This window comes from Pteropus vampyrus, unplaced genomic scaffold (assembly GCF_000151845.1).
Source record: "Pteropus vampyrus isolate Shadow unplaced genomic scaffold, Pvam_2.0 Scaffold470, whole genome shotgun sequence".
Lineage (NCBI taxonomy): Eukaryota > Metazoa > Chordata > Mammalia > Chiroptera > Pteropodidae > Pteropus > Pteropus vampyrus.
In genome coordinates this window covers 1,042,155-1,062,108 of record NW_011889251.1, presented here as the reverse complement: position 1 = coordinate 1,062,108, position 19,954 = coordinate 1,042,155, and the positions used below count along the sequence as shown (strand labels likewise).

At 48.2% G+C, this 19,954-nt stretch overlaps 1 protein-coding gene and 1 long non-coding RNA gene across 2 annotated transcripts in view; one reads left to right on the top strand and one right to left on the bottom strand.

The window, feature by feature from the left end:
- PFDN1 (prefoldin subunit 1) overlaps window positions 1-19,954 on the top strand; it is a 78,190-nt gene that overhangs the window by 55,992 nt on the left and 2,244 nt on the right. The window lies entirely within an intron of this gene.
- Window positions 1,178-19,954, bottom strand: part of LOC105306963 — a 55,065-nt gene continuing 36,288 nt past the window's right edge. Inside the window, exon 3 of the long non-coding RNA XR_897185.2 lies at window positions 1,178-1,652. This is a non-coding gene — a long non-coding RNA (uncharacterized LOC105306963). The remainder of the gene's footprint in view (window positions 1,653-19,954) is intronic.

Sequence of the window (19,954 nt, the reverse complement as noted above, 5' to 3'; positions counted from 1 at the left end):
CCTCAAGCTCGGAGCCTCTATGTAATGTGCAAATAAAGGAGACCAGGGCGTAGCTGCGTTTAAGTGAGCAGGACAGCAATTCCTTAGTGGCAGTCTGCCTAAGATTCCTTTCCTGCTTCCTCCCAGACATTCCCAAAGAAAATTCACTAGTAAACCAGTAGCACCTCCAAGACTGGCTCCCTTTGGCCAATCTCACAGGTGGGCACTATAGTCCTGAGGGATCCCCTAGAGGCTGGGGGCAGAGTTGTGTGGGGCTGGCTCAGACTGGCTTGGGAGAGCCAGTTATTTTCAGGAATTTTGTTGCAAGCTAGTTGTTAAACACATAATTTTAAAAAATTATGTAACTTTACAATTACATTAAAAACAAGGATAATAAATATTCAGAACTTAACCTCTTCCTAATTACTAAATTTGGCCATGATCTGTGTTTTTGAGATTAACAGTCTGTTATGTCTGGATGGTGGAAATACTACATAATGGTGACTCCTGTGCTTCTCCTCCCATCTCCATGTTCAGGACATCATGGTAGCTTGAAATCAGCTATGCTGGGACCATTTACTCCACAGAAATCAGGTGATACTACAAAATCATGGCTTTTTGTTTTTCTGAAAGAGAGAGCTGGTAGTTAAATATTTATCAGCACATCATTGTTGGGAGGGAAGGTGGGCAGGCAGGGAGCTGTCATCTGCAGCCTCTGGGGCTGGCAGGGCAGCCCAGCTGAAGGAAAATGTCTCCCTGCTGTGGCACCTCAGCGCCACCCTGTGGCCAAAGCTGAGATGGGTGGCCTAGCGGACTAGCTTGTTTCAATGACAGCTTTCTCTTGTGTGTCAAGGGGTTGGGGTGTTAGGGGACAGCCGGAAAATAAAGCTTTGGATCTGGCCCTGCCTGTGGGCTTCTGCTCTCCTTCCAGAGCAGGCCTTGGGTGGCCCAATTACTAAGAGTGAAGATGGCTCCTTGGTGAGTCCATCTCTGAGTGGGACTAAGGAGAGAGGCTACTAGCTCAGCGAGGGCCCCATGACCTGGCTGGACACCCAGCCTCAGGACCTACCTTCCAGTAGAACGCACACAGCTCGTGTAACAGCCGGAACGAAACGGTAAATTGGCCCCTCATCTATTGGGCAGTGGCCATGAGCCGAGATGCCCAGGGCTTAGATTTTATCTGGAATAATTCAGACAGTTGAGGTTTAGACAAATTTATTGAAACATACAGGGTATGAGCAGAGAAATCATTCACTGGTATTTTACATTATGCCACTACCTTGAATGTATAATTTAAAAATTATAAATATATATTTCATAAGCCTTTGGCCAAAAAAATGAAAGTCATTTAGCACATTGTGAAAGGCCAATAAGAAAACGATTTTGAACATTAGAAAGATCAAGTCACTGAATTAAACAGCAGCAACCCCTGCTAATCTAGAATCCCACTGTGTTGAAGGTAGAAGTGTCTGTGCAGAGCTAGTCATTTATTTCAGCAATCAGAAGAGATGGGGCACACCTGTTGGAGGTGGCAGCAGAGCTGGCAGGACAGCAGGGCCAGGCTGGTCAGGTGAGCATGTCCCAGAGACAGCAGCAACAGAGAGCAGTCCAGCAGGCTGTGAGGCAGGTGGACGGGCCCAGGTCATCCCTTCTTTGGTCTTCCACCACATACACTGGGGAGGAGAGAGAGTGAGAATGAACTGGCACAAACCCTCCCAGACTGAGGGAGGGCTACGGCACCGAAGCCACTGAGCAGGCCCACTGCAGCCTTTGTGCTTATGTTACAGGTGATGAATGGAGGAGGGGTGGCTGAACTCCTCAGGACACTCATCGCTGCAGGGACAAGCACTAGGGAACCTGTACAGCTGCCTCGCACCAAGGTGGCCAGAACTGGCTAACCCAACTTGGTTTATAAACCAGGCAGCACTATATCTCGTACCCTATAGGGGACATGGCGGGGGGTGGAGGGGCGGGCAGGAGGAGGGGGCAGTCCCTTCAGATATAGCTCAATCATCTCCTGAGAGAGTATCCAGAATTTCCTAAAAATGGGTTTTAGGACCTAAAAGAGTAACCAAGAATCTTAGTTTTTCTTACCTGGGCAATGCACAGTGTAGAATGTGCCTCGTCCTCTACACTTTCACACAAAGCAGTGGAAGGCAGGGATGAAAACCAGGGATGGCTGGAGCCTGACACTCTTACTTTTTCTCTGAATGGAGTTAGAAATCTGAGCCCTTGTCAAAACTAAGCACTCTGTTAAAGAGATTTGCATGCAGCAAATCCACAGGTCAAGAAGATCCTAACTCTCTACTTGTCAGCTGACTTGTAGCTGACATCAGCCTCTTCTCATAAGGATACACTTAAAATGGCTGATAGTCAGCCTTGCCTCAGAGAATCTGTTTTTTTAGAAAATCCCAAAACCACCACCATCATCAAACTCAGTTACATGCAATAAGGATTTTAAACTTTTTGAAAATTCATGGACACATGAATCTCATAAATTAAACCAGTCCTTTGGCAGTCTTCTTTCAGTTCTGTTTTTGTACACCTATTTTTATACCTCCTCTCCTAGCAGCCTCCTCTCCGGAGCCTGGTATAGTAGCTAGGATACACTGGGTTAGTAGTGAGCTTTCCCAAGTCCTCCCATTGTATCAGCTGCCCTTCTCAGACATCCCTTTCCCTTCTCTCTGGATACAGGTTTAATCTCAGCTGCTTTCATTTGGTTCCACTCAGCAACATGGGCAAAGTTGTTCTGGGTCTGGGAGACAAGACCCGCCACCAGGGAAGCTTAGTCAAAGGAGACGCCTGTGTGTTCTGAGGCCTGATAAGGTACATTACCCGATTAGTCCTAACGCTCACCTTGAGATAGGTGTTATCAGCGTTCCTACTCATAGGTAAGGAACTCAAGGCTCACAGACATTAGGTCTCTTACAACCAGCCAGAGGCAGCCTCTGAACTAAGACCTTTGGCAAGCCAGTCTTGCCCAGATCTAACTGGGATAGAAAAGGGACCAGGAGTAAATGGGATCCATGACAGTCCTTCCTCACACCAGCCAGAGCCCAGCCCACCCCACCCACTGAAGGCCTGGGCACTCCAGACCCTGGAGTCACTGCAGCAGGAAAGCCCCAGACAGGGTGTCACCTGCCATCTGTCCACATGGGCAGCTCTGGATAGGGAAACCGAGGACACAATTGGCTGCAGACCTCTTGAGTAATCTCTTCCTGTATTCTCCCTACCAGGCCACTAGCTCTGCTGTCCCTGGGACAGAAGGGCCCCCTCCCCTACCAGCTCTGGAAATAGTCTGCTTGATCCAGCCTGAGGTCCAGCTCGAGGTTGGTTTGCTGTGTAAGAGGTCCTCCCATACACAGCATCACTCAGTCGTCACAGCCCTGTGGCACAGGTGTTGGGACACCTGTCTCGTCACTGCTTCTCCTTTTCCCAGAAACTCTGAACTCGGGCAGCTTAGGAGACAAAAATGTCCCAATCTTGCTTCCTCTATCACCTTTCTCCTCTAGTCGTTTGTCCTTGCCGGGGTGTATTTCACATGACATACTCTGAAACCAGGGACTCTGAGCTCATTACTCCCAGACAGTTCCTGCAGAGGGTAGAAATAGTCTACAGAACAGAGGACTTCAGACCAGAGGGCTGCGTCAAACCTTGATAGGGGTGGTTAATGCTGGACATATCTCAGGGACCCGAGTCAGCTACTTCCTGGAACACCAAGTTCTCCAAAGCCCTTATGACTTCTTCCTTTCTATTAGCTGAGGACAGAACCTCTGCCCCCAAGCTGCTGAGAAGGTGGCGGGGGAGTGGTAAAGTAAGGGAGTGTCTGAAGTAAGAGTGACTTGTGTTTTCCTTGCTTTTCCGTCACCCAAAGCGGGGTGACTGGCTCAAAAGAAAGCTCTGAGGAAGGCCACACCGTTCCTCACAGCAGCCACTGTGAGGCCCAGAAATGGCATATTTTACAACTGTCTTCCTAGACGCCTTACCTAGCTGGAGAGTCTGGGTACTGCACCTCCAGAGGGTGTCTGCTGCACTGAGCTGCATGGCCTAGTCTGCCCCAGGTTACCGCCCCACCCTGGGGGCCACTGCTCCTCACCTTCTATTCTGCCGTCTGTCCCCATCTTTGCCACCCAGTGAGTGAATGTGCCCAAGAGCTCCCGCCCTGGCCGCCCAGGTCCTTGGTCACACCCCCCTCCCTGGGTACTTGAAGCCTCACTAGCAGGAGCCGAGGCAGAGAAGAATTGAGAGTAGGTGTTCCCTACTCAGGCCACATGGGCCTTCCTGGCATCTGGCTTCTTCCAGAAAGTAGGGCATAAAAAGGGGGTAGAACCATGGTTATATAAGATGTTAAACATTAGAAGAAGTTGGGTGAACAGTATACAGACACTGTACCATCTCTGCAACTCACCTGTAAGTCTAGTTATTTCAAAGTAAAAGGTTTAGAAAAGGAAGGAAGGGACAAAGAGCTAGGGGTGGGGGTGGGAGCAGGCACTGCTCTTCCAGGCAGTTCAGCAGTGGGGAGTGGGAGGGTGGGAGGAAGCTCCGGTCCTTGCAGGAGCTGCTCAGATTGAGCTGCTTTTCAGAGATCAAGTGCCCCCCTGTGGCCAGCCTGGGAACAGCGGCAGGGCCTTACAGATTGCTGTCTTGTCTTAGTAGCCCACACCAACCTATTCGGCCAGTGCCAGGAGCCTGTGCCCTGGCCCCAGGCAAGAAGGGACACTCTGTTCCAGAAAACTACAGTTGAGTTGGAGATCAGATCCAGGGGACCCTTCACCGGCTTGTCTCTTTTGCCCCCAACCCCTTTGGCACCAATCCCCAGTGTTCTCAGCCCCAGCCTAGGATGGGGCCTACAGAAGGACAGGTACTCAGAGCTTTGCCACATGAATGCAAGTGCAACAGTGAAAGTACGTGTGGTGGTGTTGCAAGGGGTTGGGAAATGTGTGTGGGGGGGCGCGGAAATGAGTACACAGGTCTGACCCAGCCTAGGTCAGAAAGGCCCAGGCAAGTCCCGGATACACAGAGCAACTCTGGGAGTAGCTGAGCAGCTTCTGGTCGAGGCTCCTACTTCTTGCCTCTGTGCTGGAAGCAGAGAAGACACATGGAAGATGCATGGAGACATACAGTCCCCTGTGCCCAACTGCCCATCCACTAAGCCTGGGGGTCTTCTCTAGAATCACCCCTTTCTTGTTGAGGGCCACCAGCACACTACAACCTAGGCTGCCAGACACATCAACCATCAGGCAAAACTTCTAGGACCTACCATTGTGTGCACCCCCAGGGGTGCCATTCACAAAACCTGGTTCTGGGCAGGCAAAGAGCAAATGAGCCAGAGCAGAGATGACTTGCAAGAAATGTGAGCAGAGAGAGGCCTTCTTAGCTGAAGGCTCCAAGTCCTCTGTCAGCCCCTTCCTGGAATCTGAAACCTTCATTTGCTCAGCTCTGACAGTTTAAATGATTAATCAGGTGCTGGTAATGGAGCCTTATTAGGCCCCTCCTAATGGCACATGTGTCCATGCACAGTCACAACCCAGGAGGGCTAATAAGAAGCAAAAAAGAGGCTGGGGCCTCCCAGAAAATTCAGACATTTGGGCCTTCTTGCTCCAGGAACTAGGAAGTCATACCTTGGTGCCTTGTGGCCCAGACCAGTGATGGCACCCACGGCTGCTCTTCAGTTGCTAAGACCACCACAGCCACGGCATGAAGTGCCCCCAATGGTGATGACAGCTTTGCCAGAGGCAGGGGACCTGTAGTCTGCTCACCCAACTGCCCTCAGCCCACCTTGGGCATCTAGGCCAACAGAAGAAGCCCAGCTTTTCCAGAGGTATCAGAAGATGCCCGAATAGACCTCCTACTGCTCAGACCGAGAGGCAGGAGGGGAGGGGAAAACTTCCAAGCCTTTTAGGAATACATAACCTCTCAGGATAGCCATAGGACGGACCCTGTCCCTTCCACACACGGGCAGAGCGGGGAGCGCACAACTTGCTGAGGATTCACTTCAGCTTTCCTTGGATCTGCAAGTGCAGTGCGATCATTTATTACTCAGCACAGGGGGCTGCACTGGAGAGAAAAGATGCCCTAAAGGCAGTGTCCCAGGGTCACCTGCTCTCAAGCCCCCAAGCACCAGGTAAGTATGAGGCTGTGAGCAACGGGGAAAAGGGTGGCTAGGAATAGTAGAGGCGATCAAGGGTGTGTACTTTTCACGGGAGGCCGAAGGTTAAGAGCAGGAAAGGTTAGGAAGTCTTCCACTTTCCACTTCTGCCACAGTGAGGCAGGATAGGGCGCTGGCAGCAACTGCGCAGCCCCAGCCTGGGCTCTTCCCTAGGCCTCCTGGGCCTCTGCCCGCCCTATTCCTTATGCTCCCTCTGTAGCCTCAACTCTGGCCTCACTGTCTCCTCTGTGAAGTTGTGAGTCAGGTGAGGCCATGTCTCTCAAGTCTCTGTTCCTCTCCCTGCTTCAGTGTCCCAAAATACCCACTCCAAGGTAGAACAGCCTGGGAGCTGGCCAGCCAGTTCACCTGCCCACTCACACATCACTGACTGCCACCCAACTGATCAGCCTGCCATCACTCTCCAACAGTGAGTGCCAAATGTTTACGTGGACTGATCTGGGAAGGGTAGGCTTGCTGACCTGTGTGTGGGTCCCTGTTCTAAGATCTACAGAAGTGCAGCTGCCACCACCTTATGCGGGATGTAGCTGCTAGACAAAACCAAGCTGCTCTCTCAACCAAGGCCAGACATTCTGAGAGGCTGATGAGTCTAGGAACCCCAGGCCCATCTCACCTAGAGTGTCCAGAGGAGAGATGGAACTCAGTCTCTCCCACCCCTGGGCTCAGTCACAGGCCACCTTGCACTTTAGCCCAGTCCACACCAATCAATCCTATAAAGGGTAGATCTGATAGCAAAATTTTTCTTAAGTAACAAAACCAGTTAAGTACACTTGGATGTTGTCCCAGTCTGATAAGCAGGACTACATTGCCATCACCTCCTGTGGCTCTATCCTTGGGTTAGACCTGCTGGGACCCCTAGGACAGGGTTGAGTGTATACCCTGGAACAACTGAGATCATCTTAGTAGAAGTGCAGATGAAACTGCCTTGGGGGTCATGGTGGCCAGTCACTTTAGTAAGAAGAGGATGCTGAGCTTAAAGGGAAATAACTTGATTAAGATCATGTAGTGAAGCAAAGGCAGGTCCTGTCTTGTCACCCAGCCCTCCTGCCTCCTGGCCCAGTGCTCTCTGCACAAGATTAGGCTCGCTTCTAATCAGACAGCAGCCTGGCTGCAATGACTGGGAATGTGGCTGTGTGGAGGGAGAAAGGCCTCTCTTCTCTCTCTGTAAGAGGGCAAGATAGTGTTCTCGCCCTGCTCCAGTGTGTCCCCAAAAGAGTCAGGGCCCATTACCTCAGAATGACCTGGTCTAGGAGTAAACTGGGAGACCATGAATTTCAGGGTCCCTCCCGGCAGCCACTCAGCAGTCTCCAGGCGGGCGAGTGAGTGTGCTGGCCCCAAACAAGGTACCTCCTGGGGGCTGGGGAGAGGGGTGGTGGGACCCTCCCCCTCAGATCTACTTCAGATTTTCCCTGGCCACTGACCCTTTAGGTTGCTTCATTGTCTAAGGACAGTAGCTATGTACACGGGCTCTGGAGAGATCTTGCCCAAGTTCCAAACCTGACACTGCCACCAACAGGCTATGTGACCCTGAACATGTCACAGCTTCCGTGTCCCAGTCTTCTCACTTGCAAAATGAGGCGGGGGGCTGGGGGGCGAAAGTAGTGCCTATAAGCCTATGTTTTGTGACAGAAACATTAGACCATGTAAAGAGGTTGGCCAGGGCCTGGTGTAAATTGAAGGAGGAAGGACTTCATATATGAGCCACAATGTGATGACAAACTACAGAAGAAACCACCAAATTCTGTTTGCTTATTCTGGGTCTGTATGCGGAGGGGCTCCTCCAACCAACTCATACTCAAATTGGTATTTGTATGTGTGGCCCCAAATCATCACAGGATGACAAAAATGGTGGAACTAGCAGGCCACACTTAGCACTGCTGCTCACAGGTAAAAGGGAAAGAAACGATCGGGGGGAGAGGCTGTGTGTGCTAGGGGCTGGGAGGTAGAATGCATACAGCTTCAGCTGCTGTGACCCCTCAGACTGGAGAGGGTGAAATATTCAGAAACAACCCATTGCCTTAGATAAAAGGAGTAAGGAAACCAGCACACATAGTAAGTGAGCATTTGCCTAGATGTGATGAGCCTGGCTGTCGTTAAAACAACACAGACACCAAGGTCCGTAAGAGGAGCAGGATATGAAACAATATGAAAAAGGTCAAGTTAGAAGAGATGTACACATTTAAAAAGCTAAAAACTGAAGAGTAAGGTGTTCTCGTACCTTGCGGGGGAGGGGGGGGAAGGCCAATCAAATGTGATCAGCCCACAACCAAATCTCAAAAATTCCAATGAGACTAGTGGCCTTGTTCATTCCGTCTTAGAAAGGGGACTAAATTCTCTGGAGACAAGGTAGCTCTCTCCAGTCTGCTTTTCAGTCTAGGAAAAATGCAGAAATGGGGTAAGGGAGCTGACAGCATTTTCTGTCCGTAGTCACAGAACATCAAAGTGAAAGCACCACCCTCCTACCCGACCCCACAAGAGGGCTGCTGAGGAGCCTGAGCAGGGAGTGCACAAGTGCACATCACTTTCCTCATGCAACACTGCAGTGCTAGAAGCTGACCAAAGATACTTTCGAGTAAAGACCAGGCTGTGCTACAAGTGGGAAGATGGAACTCATGCCACTAAAATTACATAGAGAAAATAAGCCGCCTCCCCACCCCCCACACACACTAGTACGAACAAGAGAAGGTCAAAACCAGAGCCTGCATCCTTGCTACCAACTTGAGAGTTGGGCAGCCCCGAGCTGCGGCCTTGGCTCTCATCTTCCATTGCTGGGAGACTTTGGGGAAGCCCCTAGACCTCTTAGAGCCGCTGCTTCCTCCTCTGCAGGAAGGAAGGGCAGTTGTGGAAGCTGTTGCCTTAGATAACATGAGAAAATGTGAGAAGGACAAAGGTATCACTAAGACAGGTCAAGAAGAGAAAGATCTCAATTTACAAGCAGGAAAGTTCCATCATGGGGATTCTTAAATGGTGCGATCATATAGTACATTTCAAACATTATCCTTCATAATTTGATAGACACTGCATTGTTTAGTCTATAGAACTAAAGAACTGAGGAGCCAGCCATTCTGGGCCAGCATCTATGTTCCAGTTGCTGGCCTGGCAGCCGTCCCCACCAGGGCCAGAGAGCACAGGGACCTGCACATCTACAGACATACCACAAGCTGACAGGAGGGCTGAACAGCTTGGGAAAGGGGCTCTATCCAGATGAGTTTATGAGACTGACAGACAATTTTAGTTTTTTTTTTTTGTAAATCTGAAGAGATAACCGAGAGCCTCTCATGCCACCAAGAAGGCAACCTCAAATGGTTTACTAGGGTGACAGCTCCACTTCTGCATAAGACTTTAGTGAGTGATCTCATATACCCAGAGGGGAAGAGACACCTTAGAATAGCCCGTGTTTCTTGTGTAGTTTGGAGAGTAGAAAGCAGTTTTTCTTTTATCCCCAAGTCAGGGGAGGGATGGAAGGGCAGTAATGGGCAGGAGTACACAGGATGAGAACAAAAGCTGGAAGGCTGTACTACTGCCCCAGACAGACCAGACCTGGGGAAGACGTCATTGTAGAATGAAGGGGAGAAGGGTCAACGAGTATGAGAAGCCCTGATGTCATGGGTGACATTGCTATAGCAGAAGGGAGGAAGGAATTCACTGTGTCATGAATGTATTTCTAATGTAATTTTTGGAGAAATAAGTATGAGTGGGGCTGCAATGCCAGGCAGAAGAAATTAAAGAAAATCTAGAGAAAAAAATCTGATCATGCCGAACACACAACAGTTCTGTGACCCTGTGGCAGGGGAGTAAAGACCCCAAAGCAAGGAGAATTTCTAATGGCTGGTAAGTGGCACACAGTCTTGCTCACAACCTGCTCAGAGTGAGACTCAAGGAGGCAAGGCTGTGAATGACAGTGGCTTACCAGACCAGAACATGGACTGGCCCACAAGTCCTATCCAATGTGATGTAGACCACACCTCATTTACTGCCAAACTTCAAAAGACACCAATGTAATCAGTCATAAGCTTGGCTTTTAACTCTGGAATAATCATAGCGCAACAAAGGAAGGAGCAGGCTGCCTTGTGTTATTAAAGGCTATGGCACATGAGAGCGAACAAGCAATCCCACTGAAATACCCATCAGGCCCCATAATGAGCTACACATTTAACCAAAATCCTAGCAGTATCTTTTGTTGATAAAATAATTCTAAAATTTATGGAAAGGCAAGAAAACTAGAATAAAACAATCATGAAAAAGAAAGTTGGAAGCATGTAAAAACCTAAAAATCTCAACCATTTTAAACCATCTATTTTACATAAAAAAATAACCCAAAATGGGCCATAGATTAGGATGTAAAACATAAAACTATAAAACTTTTAGAAGAAAACACAGAAGAGAATTTTCATGACCTGGGGTTAGGCAAAGAGTTCTCAGACCTGACACCAAAAGCATTATCTAGAAAAGAAAAAAAAGATTGAACTTAATCAAAATTCAAAACTTTTTGCTCTGTGGAAGATACTGTTAAGGGAATAACTGCGAACGAAGGACTTGTATGTAGAATATATAAAGACTCAAAACTCCACAGTAAGAAAACTCAATTTAAAAGTGGGCAGACTTGAAAAAACACTTCACCAAAAGGATATAAGGATGGCAAATAAGTATATGACAACATCATTAGCTATTTAAAAAATGCAAATTAAAACCACAATGAGATACTACTATTAACACATCGGAATGGCTAAAATGAAAAAGTACTGACAATATCAACTACTGGTGAGATACAGAGCAGCTGGAACTCCTTCATTGCTGATGGGAACGCAAAATGGCACCCTCACTCTGAAAAACAGCGGGAGTTCTTAAACGTACACTTAATCATGTCCAGAAATTTCACTCCTGGGTATTCTATTTCCCTCAGAGAAATGAAAACGTATGTTCACACAAAAATCTGCACATAAATTTATAATCACCAAAAAGTAGGAAAAAACCAGCAATAAAGTACCCACTAGATCTTCACAAAATACACCAGCAGTTACACACTGATGATTTAGCTTGCAAGACAGTGAGTGTCCCAGGACATTCTAGGCAAACCCCATCCAGCCCGAATCTCCCTTGGCCAAATGTGCTGGAAAATCCAGAACGACCAAAGGCTTTCAAATATATTCCTCAGGTCCCCAGGTTCAATAAAAAGAGTAGGGGGTGGTCCTTCTTTGCCTCAACCGCAATTCCATATTATCTATTTCTCATACTGGAGTTGTATGTAAAGTTTCTATTGAAAAGATTTATATTAGAAAAATCTGAAAACTATCAGTAAGTCTGCAGTAGTGGTCCTGGAGGACCTACCGTGTGGCTGTTGTTCAGAAGGGCCTCCCCAGATCATGGTCGGTCACATGCTTGCTTATCTACATGCTGGACCCTCCAACCACCACCCCAGAAGACACATTCTCTTGTGGAGCGATATCTTCTCTAACTGGGTTCGAAGCTGAGTGCCATTAGCCAGACTCCTTTACCTGTCTGGCCTTTCTAGAACCTGATGTTGTGTTGCACACTTCTCTCCAGTTTAGCAGGGATTCTGAGCCTTCATACCCAGTGGCTTGTTTGCCCCTCTGAGCTTATCCCTTCTGTGCCTACGCAAATGTCTGCCTTCCTCCAGGCCTGAGGAGCCCTGTCTTCTGGTCCTGCAGTCTTGTCTTTTCCTCTATTGATGACCTTCACAGAACAGAAACTAGAGAGAAGTCCACCGCTCCATGACAATAGTGTGGCTAAGTCCAATAGACATCTCTGAGTTACCTGACCTCCCTGCAACATTTGATGCTACTGATCACTCTCTCCTTAATACAAATTATCTCCACTTTCGGGACACCCCATTCTCCTGGTTTTCCATCTCTGACTCCTTTGCAGGTTCATCATCTCTTTAAAGCTCAGCCCTACACTGCCACCTTTTCTGTTCCCTCCATATTTCTATGCAACTTGATCTCATTCACTCCCACAGTTCCAATTACTACCAATATGCCAGTGCTGTCCATATTTATATCTCTAGCCCAACCTCTCCTCCATGTTCTAGGTATATACACAACTGCTTATGTGACATCTCCACTTGAATGCCTCACAGACATCTTGACACCACAATCTAATATGTTCGGAGCTCAACTTGATTTTCTTCTTCCTAACCAAATATGGTTCCTTTCCCTTATCCCTAGCATTCACGAATAGCACCACTAGGCATTTAGTTCTAGTCAGAAGCCCAGGAGTCATCCCTGACTCTCTCAATCCTACATCCAACTCGTCATCAAGTCCTGTTGATTTTACTTCTAAATATCTCAGATGCATTCATGTCTCTCCATCATCACCATGTGAACTTGAGCCCCCTTCCAAACCATTCTCTATGCAAAAGCCAAAGAGATCTCTTAAAAATGCAAATTTGATCAGGTCATACCCTGGCTTGAGATCCCTTCAGTGGCTTCCCACCATTCACAGAAAAATCGAAATCTCTGGTAGGAGCTATGAGCCTCTGTCTTGCTCCTCCCTGTTTCACATCCATTCCCAACATCCCATTGCTCTCTGCCACACCAATTTCCTCTTCTAGTTTCTCAGATGAGCCATGTTCTCTCCTGCCATTGGGCCTTTGCACCTGCTCTTCCTACAACCATTTTGCCTATTAGCACCTATTCATCTTTCAGATCTCTCCCAAACTGTGCAAGATGGTCTCCCTTTCATGTTTTCATAGCAATACATATCTTCTCTTCACAGGAAAGTAGACTCAGTTATTACGTGGGATTATTTAATGTCTGGTTCCCTCCCTACAGTGTAAGCCCCATGAAGGCAGAAATGGGGTCTGTTCTGTGTGGTCCATCACCTACCACAGTGGAGTTGTTTGGCATTTATGGAATATATGTTGGTCCTTGTAGACTGAGGCTGATTCTGGGAGTACGCATGGGGTGGGTCGAAGAACTACCCTCCCCACAGTTTAAGGTGCCCTAAAGGCAATGCTGTGATAAAACTAGGTTAGAATCTTCTAATCTGTGACTCCACTGGAGTGAAGAAATTATTTTTACCAAAAATGTAATATTAAAAAATAATTTGTTCATGATAGCATTAAAACTATAATGTACCTCAGAAGAAATCCAACTTTAAAACCAACAAAGGATATGCAAAAGCAATGTGAAGAAAATTATGTGACTTTATTTAAAGAGATAAAAGAACACAAAAATAGATACCATGTTTGAAATAGGAAGACAATCTTGTAAATATGTCAACTCTTCTCCAATTACTCTATAAATTACATGCCATTCCAGTTAAAGCCAGACATGGTAGTTTTCCATAGAAACTGACACACTCATCCTAAAATCCAGATTAAAGAGTGAAAGGCCAAGAAAATTCTGAAGAAAAACAATGAGTATGTGTGCATGCATGTGCTGGGGTTAGGGAAGGTGTTTAGCCTACCAGACTCCTGCTTCTAGCCCAATCATATATAGGAACCTGGTATATATGACAAATCTCATTTCAAATCAATGGGGAACGGATGACCTAATCAATAAATGGTGTTAGGACTATCAAAATGAAAACTGAAAACCAGAACCTTCTCCTATGCATAATCAAAAATAACTCTAGGTAGTCTAAAGATTCTATGTGAAAAAATTTTAGAAGAAAATATAGGCTTATCTTTATGAACTTGGAATAGAAAATGATTTTTCAAAGACTAAAATACACACAAAGCATGAGGGAAAGATTGATAAACATGACATTTAAAATTTTTCATACTAGAAAATATTCTATAAGGTTGAGACAGGGTGAAGATATTTGCAAGCCTATAAGAGGGACAAATAGTGTGTGAAATATTTAAAGATTCCCTACAAATCGGTAAGAAAATAACTCAGTAAGAAAAGACAGACCAATAGAAAAAAAAAAAATGGGCTAAGAATATACACAAACAATTCACAATATCTGTAAAAGCAAATCACCCAAAATTTATATTGTTATGTTCAAGGTCACTAGTATTCAAGGAAGGTAAATTAGAATAGTTAGATACCATTTCAGTTAGATACCATTTCATACCTATCAAGGGTACTAAAATTTAAAAGTCTGTAGATTAGGTATTTTTCAAAGAAAGAAAAAGCAGAGATCATGCAGCACTAGTTGTTCATTCCGGTTACAGGAGGCAGCACGCCTGGAAGGAACGCTTGGGTCTCGGCTGCTCAGTCCAAGGTGTCCAGGAGGCAGCAGCAGCAGAGAGCAGCCCAGCACGCAGCCAAGGCAGCCTGACACCCGCTGTCATCCTTCTTCCTTTCCTGTTCCACCACGTACACTGGGAGCGGTCCAGGGGCAGGGGAGAGAGAGACTCAGTCAGGGGGATACCAGCAGCAGCCTCCCACGCTGGTAGCACTGAGCACACTCTGGAGAGAAGTGCTGGCCGTCCCCCTGCCTCTCCAGATAGTAGGCTCCACCAGGGCGGGAGCCACGCCCACCTGGCTCACTGCTCCACCCCCGCCCCAGTGTCTGGGACAGGGTTTCTTGAAGGTGTGAATGAAGGTGACATTTGCTCAGCAGCTGTCAGACCAGTTTCCTGCTACCTCCCCTTCCCCAAGCTGAGTATGAAAACCCAAGTCAGCACCTTACTTGATGCTCCTCCAGTGAACCAGTTTGCAGTGAGCCCCGCCCTGCAGCCTGATGGGGCACAGGCTGGAAGCTTTATACATTATTTCATTTAATCCTCACAACAGCGCTGTGTTACTATCATCAGTTAATACTTTCAAACACTGTTAGCAAGAGTGGGAACTGGTAGAACCCCTTTGAAACAGAACTGTGATGGGGAGTATGAACAACTTTGACTCAGAAAATCTGTAGCTAGGATTTCTCTACAGAAATAATTCTCCTGGTGTTCAAAGATATATGTGTATACTGTGATTACTGCTGTATCAAAATAACCCAAACTAGCAATAACCACATGTCTGTCAACTGGAGACCAATTAGCTATTCAGTGATGCATACCACATCACTGAATACTAAACAGCCATGAAAAGGAACTAGGTGGCTCTTCCATGTTGCCAATAAACTAAGCAAGAGATAAAAAGCAAGGCATATGGCAGTACTTTCTACAATGAAAAGGACATATATAAACACATATACACACACACGTTTCTGAAAGAATATGAGAAACTTAGAGGTCAGAGTATGGGGAAGTGTAGAGGCTTTTACTTTGTATTTTACTTTTTTTTCAAATCCAGGCCTGTCTGATTCCAAAACCATACTCAAAGCTGCTCCTTTACTGTCATTGCCATGGTCCTGTTAGCAGGAGGGAGGACCTGTCGGGTTCTAGCACACCTTGGATCTCTTCTAGCCTCTGCCACAAGTATTAGCTCCAGGGACTTTGGGGACAGCTACCATTGCCTGACCTGGGCTTCCTAGTGGCACAGGCCTCAGTCCTGGACTGCCTTCCCCATGTCACTGTTACCTAGACAATGCCCTCGGCTCAACTCCACCTAACCTCCTAGTTATTCTTGCTCTTCTCATGGCCTGGCCTGGTCCCTGTGACCCTAGTCACACATATCAAATGTGCCTTCAATGCAATTCTGACTCCTTCAGGCCTTACTGACTCTTTCGGCCCTGGGCAAATGCTGGGGTTCCTGCTGGGCGAACCTGGCGAGCAGCATTTATATCAAATCGCACTTCTCCCTCCGGCTTGTAGACCAGGGCGCCCCACGCTGGTGCAGTTCCTAAGGCTGGGTGCCATGAAGAAAAAACACATACCCCCCATGCCAGGTCCCAAAATGCCCACTGCCAAGGTCCTTTTTGCACTTCCTCCCTCTCCAGAAATACCAGCTGGTGACATTTTTGAATTTACCAAATCAACCCAGCTCTTCTCTTCCTCCCTTTTGGGTTGAGGTTTGGGCAGATAGTCCGGTCCTAGAGAAAGAAGGCACCAAGGCAGCAGGTACGGTCAGCCTCTGCACACCTGAGGATTCCGTGGTCTTCCAGGGGCCACTGTCGGGTCCCTCACCAGCCCCTGGCTCCCCTCTCTCTGCTCCCATCTGAGGGCAAACATCGTGTGCTGCTCCCCTTACTTCTTCAGCAGGGCCCCTCCACTCGTGACTCCCTGCACTGCTGCTATCCACCCCTGCCAGCCTCTCAGGAACCTCAGCAGCACCCATGTCAGGAACATCAGTGCCTACTCATCTGACCCTGAAAGTAGTGCCCTTCCCACCTCTTGGCTTCTCTTGACGTAGGCAACACTCGCTGGGCTCGTTGTCTCCTTTGCTCTTAAATACCCCATCTGCATTTCTGCTCTGCCTCTGGGGCTCTCTGACACCACTCTGGATTGCTGCGACACGGGACTGACACCTCAGCCCAGGGACCTGCCTGCTGCCCCTAAACTCGGCCTTCATCATTTTCGTCGTTATCATCCGACTGAGGTCTGTAGAGCCTTGCACATTCACAGGCAGAGAACGCACTGTGGTCCCATTTTATAGAGGAGGCAACTGCATGAGAGCTACGTGGTCTGTCCAGAATCAACTAGAAGGTGGCATTCACAGGTCAGTTTCCCGACTCCTTCAGCAGCACACTCCCACTGTCTAAACTGCCCATAATGTCACTCTTTTGCTCAAAAAAATATTCAGGCTTCTCCCTACAGCTCTTTCTCCTTGGCCACCTGGACTGTTCACAGTCAGACTGCATGGATCCCGTGGGTCTGTATCTGACTGTGTTCAGCAACCCTGCTACCTTCCCCGCCCATAAGGGCCTCAGATCTTTCACAGCCAAATTCTCTTGATTTTGCAAGACCTGGATTAACCTACTTGTCCCCACAAGGAAGGCTGCTTCTCAGCACAGCATGGCTCAGCCCTGACTCAGCTGGCCTCATACAGCCCAGCTCCTTTCAGGAGGCCTTTGAGTGGTCTTTGGGATGTGAGGCTGATGCTGCCTTTTCATGAGTCAGGAAACACAATTCTAGGCACATGCACAGTGTGAAGGCTAGTACTTGGCTAACCAATAATCCAAAGAAAGGTGTTAATTCTATGTGCTGGTATTCCTCTGGGTTTCAAGCACCAAGGCCTGTAGTTGGAGTTTGCGGAACTCTGGAATCTCTGTGGGAAGCTGGGAATCTGGGTGAGGACTGCTTTGCTGTGAGGAGCATTTCAGGCTGTAATCACAGAACAGGGGAGCTGACCTGACCCCAGGCAGTCCTAACAGCTGGGTCAGGTGTGCATCAGCATACTCCTGGGGGAGGGGTGGGACAGACAATACTACCTAGCACAGACCAGCCCAAGTACCTGCAGGAGGTCAAGGCTGAGACAAAGTACTCAAAGTACTCTATGCCCATCCTGCAACAGACAAAAAGACAAGCCTTAGGAGGCACTAAGTGGAGTTCTCAAAAAGCTCGGACCCACCTCCCCAGCCCTCCCAGCTGTTAGAACACCTCTTCTGAGGAACCTGAGGTTCAGCAAGAAGGAGAGAGAGAGAGAGAGAGAGAGAGAGAGAGAGAGCGTGAGCAAGAAGGGGGGAGAGAGAGAGAGAGAGAGAGAGAGAGAGAGAATATGTGTGTGTGTGTGTGTGTGTGTGTGTGTGTGTGTGTGTGTGTGTGTGTGTGGTGAGGTAGGCAGTGGGTTCTCATCAGATTCTGGAGAGAAGCAGGGAAAGATCCTTTCCTACCTGATACTGTCATCCCATCCCAATCCAGGTCACAATTCCCAGACACTCGGTTCCAATATAGTGGGAGGAACCACAATTAGGATATCAGAACAGAGATTTTAATAAGACATATCGAATTGGATTTAAATACAGGCTCACCTACTCATTGGCCACGTAACTTTGGGTAGGTGATAACCTCTCTCAGCCTCAGTTTCCTCTGCTATAAAATAGGAGTAAAGTAACATTTGTAATCTACACTCCACAGGGTTGCTGGGAAAACTAGGATCAGGCTTGTGAAATACTTAGCAGTGCCCAGCATACTGGTAAAGTGTTCAGTTATGCCCACGGATGTTATTACTGTCATTCACATGACTATGACCCTTCAGGCAGGCGCCACCCCCCGCCCCCACCTGAGTAAAGAGCAGGCCTCTTGTAGACAGGTAGACAGGAGGGCTCACCTGAACTCTGAGGAGAAGCCTCAAAAATAACAAGAGGCTGGAGGCAGAGTCATAGGCTGTTCTGGGAACAAAGGGCCAACTACGCCTTCACTATGTGGAGGAGGAGGTGACAGAAGGCTAGCCGAGGTGGGGGTGGGGTGGGGGGTGAACAGAGCCAGGCTCCCATCTCCAGCAGACCCATGGCTAGAGAACATAAGAATGCTGGAGGGGAACTGCCAGGAACTGAAGGCTCAGCCCTTGCCCGGACTCATGCACACACACAGACAGTCCCTGTCACTTTTCTTTTGGCCTCAACCAGCCACATGGCATCAGAACCCAGGTTCAGGGTTGGGGAAACATGGTCACATCTTTGAGAAGTATGACTCTGGAAACTCAGGCAGGACCCAAGACAGAGCAGATTCTTGGGGCAGAGAACAGGATGCTGATATACTGAGCCTGGGACAGAAGAGGGACCTGGCTAGCACGGAAACAAACAGGACAGCAGCACAGGGACTGTGATCTAAGGGCTTGCATCCTGACCGCCAGGCCAATGCCTAGTGACAACCCCTCCATTCACTGAAGGCCCGAGCATCCCAGCAGGAAACCCCACAGCAGGTCTCACAGGTACCTTCCTACTAGACTATCTGCCAGTCCTTAGCCTTCTTATACAGACAGTGACACCTGTGAGCAGGGTCACCAGGCCACCTTCTGGATCTTGGCTGTGCACCCCTCAAACAACCACTTCCTTCTCTCCCTGCCAGAGGAATGCCTCACCTGACCAGAGAAGAAAAGTGCCCTCTCTTCCATGTCAGCTCCAGGAATAGCTGCCTGACTCATCAGCGGGCCCCTCCCAGGGTTTAGGTCAGAGACCTTGCTTGAGGTTGGGTTACTGTGTGAAAAGCTCTTCCACATCCCACATAGATCTTTCTGATCCACTGAAAAGCATCTGATCTGCTGTCTGACAAACTCCTCCCTTCATCCTCAAGCATCTAAAACAAACCCAAATCAGGCAACCATCAGGGGATTAAAACGGGGACCACAGTACTAAGCATGTACTAATGCCTTCGTTCCCCTCATTCCCAGCTCAGACTCCTTCCTCCCCTCTTGGTTCAGGCTCCAGTTCAGCTTGCTGCTGACCTGGGCCCTCCCCTTCTCTCCTAGCCTCAGTGTCTTCACCGGTAAAAAGCGGGGTTGATAGCAGTGTCTGTAGTGAGGCCCCAAAGAGATGAAAATGCATTGGCAACAAGCTATCGCTTGATCCTCCCGCCTCCTGCCCTCTGCAGCCGTGTGCCGGAGCAGTAGAGTCAAGAGCCAGCCCTGAGAGGAGCAGAAGAAAGAAGTAGCAGAGCATGTCCTCCCCGCTCCTCCCCACCATGCTGGGTAGTGCCCACCACCCGGGGGCTCTGGACATCTCCTCCAAAAGGCCTTCCTGACCGAGCCCAGCCCATCAAGATTTTTCTGACTCTAAACTGGTGCAACCACACTATCATCACAATCATTCAAAACAACCTTAGAAATATCAAGCAGTTCCTAAGGAGAACACAGCACCGAGAGAGGTGGGCCCACGGGAAGTCCTCAGATGAAAAGGCTATATAGCACGGTACATGTTGTAGAGCGCCCAGAACAGCTTGAGAGGAAGGAGAGGCTTTCCCTTTGTATGCCAGCAAGGTTTTCATTCTTTCTTATGTCATTGGAACAGAACGAGAAAATAGGATTGTCTCAGGAATGGCTGGGTTGTGGTCAGGGTTTCTAAATGCCCTGACTA